The sequence below is a fragment of the Malurus melanocephalus genome, unplaced genomic scaffold (assembly GCF_030028575.1).
Source record: "Malurus melanocephalus ecotype Western Australia unplaced genomic scaffold, MMel_1.1 scaffold_3908, whole genome shotgun sequence".
In the NCBI taxonomy this organism is placed as follows: Eukaryota; Metazoa; Chordata; class Aves; order Passeriformes; family Maluridae; genus Malurus; species Malurus melanocephalus.
Window position 1 is genome coordinate 1 of NW_026627140.1, and position 2,182 is coordinate 2,182.

Here is a 2,182-nt window from a genome sequence, read left to right on the forward strand (position 1 = left end):
CTGGGGGGCTGCGTGGAGGTGGCGTCGGGCACCGAGGCCGTGCTGGACTCTCCCTTTCGCCTCCTGTGCATCGCCTGCAAGCGCCGCAGCGAAACCCCGGCCGAGGCCGAGAGCGAGTGGTTCTTCCGAGCTGAGGGGGAGTCCCAGTTCAGCAAGGTCACTGGGATGGACTGGGACAAACTGGGACAAACTGGGACAAACTGGGACAAACTGGGATGGACTGGGATGGACTGGGACAAACTGGGACAAACTGGGACAAACTGGGATGGACTGGGAGGGGATTAGAGTGGACTGGGAATGGATTGGAATGGACTGGGATGAACTGGGAGGGACCGGGAGGGGATTGGAGTGGACTGGGAGGGACTGGGATTTAGTGGGAGATACTGGGAGGGAGATAAAGGGGAGTTATAAAGGGTTAAATGGGAACTGGGATGGACTGGGATAAACTGGGACAAACTGGGAGGGACTGGGAGGGACTGGGAATGGACTGGGAATGGATTGGAGTGAACTGGGATGGACTGGGATGGACTGGCAGTGAACTGGGATGGACTGGGAATGGACTGGGATCAACTGGGAGTGGATTGGGAGGGACTGGGATGGACTGGGAATGGACTGGGATGGACTGGGAGTGGATTGGAGTGAACTGGGATGGACTGGGATAGACTGGGAGGGACTGGGATGGACTGGGATGGACTGGGAGGGAGACAAAGGGGAGTTATAAAGGGTTAAATGGGAACTGGGATGGACTGGGAGCAACTGGGAGCAACTGGGAGTGACTGGGAATGGATTGGAGTGAACTGGGAGCAACTGGGATGGACTGGGAGGGACCGGGAGGGGATTAGAGTGGACTGGGATGGACTGGGATGGACTGGGATGGACTGGGAGGGAGATAAATGGGAGTTAAGGGGCACTGAAAAGGGTTAAATGGAAACTGGGATGGACTGGGAGCAACTGGGATGGGACTGGGAGTTACTGGGAAGGAGATAAAGGGGAGTTATAAAGGGTTAAATGGGAACTGGCATGGGATTCGGGCAGACTGGGATGGACTGCGAGTGGATTAGAGTGGACTGGGAATGGATTGGAGTGAACTGGGATAGACTGGGAGGGACTGGGATGGACTGGGATGGACTGGGAATGGATTGGAGTGAACTGGGATAGACTGGGAGGGACTGGGAGGGGATTGGGAGAGACTGGGAGGGACTGGGAATGGATTGGAGTGAACTGGGATGGAGTAAAAGATACTGGGATGGACTGGGAATGGACTGGGATGGACTGGGAGGGGCTGGGAATGGACTGGGAATGGACTGGGAATGGACTGGGAATGGATTGCAGGGAGCTGGGAGGGAGTAAAAGATACTGGGATGGACTGGGAATGGACTGGGAGGGGATTGGGATGGACTGGGATGGACTGGGAGGGACTGGGATGGACTGGGAGGGACTGGGAGTGGATTAGAGTGGACTGGGAGTGGACTGGGAATGGATTGGAGTGAACTGGAATGGACTGGGAGGGACTGGGAGGGACTGGGATGGACTGGGAGGGACTGGGATGGACTGGGAGGGGATTGGGAGGGATTAGGACGGGATTAGAGTGGACTGGGAGCAACTGGGATGGGACTGGGAGTGACTGGGAGTGGATTGGGAGGGACTGGGACAAACTGGGATAAACTGGGATGGACTGGGAATGGATTGGAGTGAACTGGGATAAACTGGGAGGGAGTAAATGGGGGTTATGAAGGGTTAAATGGGAACTGGGAGGGACTGGGATGGACCGGGATAAACTGGGATGGACTGGGAGTTACTGGGATTTAATAAGAAAGAGATAAATGGTAGTTATAAAGGGTTAAAGGGGAACTGGGATGGACTGGGAGTAAACTGGGATGGATTGGGAGGGACTGGGAATGGATTAGAGTGAACTGGGATGGACTGGGAGTTACTGGGAAGGAGATAAATGGGAGTAAATGGGAGTTATAAAGGGTTAAATGGGAACTGGGAGGGACTGGGAATGGATTGGAGTGAACTGGGAGGGAGTAAAAGATACTGGGATGGACTGGGAATGGACTGGGAATGGATTAAAGTGAACTGGGACAGACTGGGATGGACTGGGAATGGATTGGGAGGGACTGGGAGGGACTGGGAATGGATTGGGAGGAACTGGGATGGACTGGGAATGGATTGGAGTGAA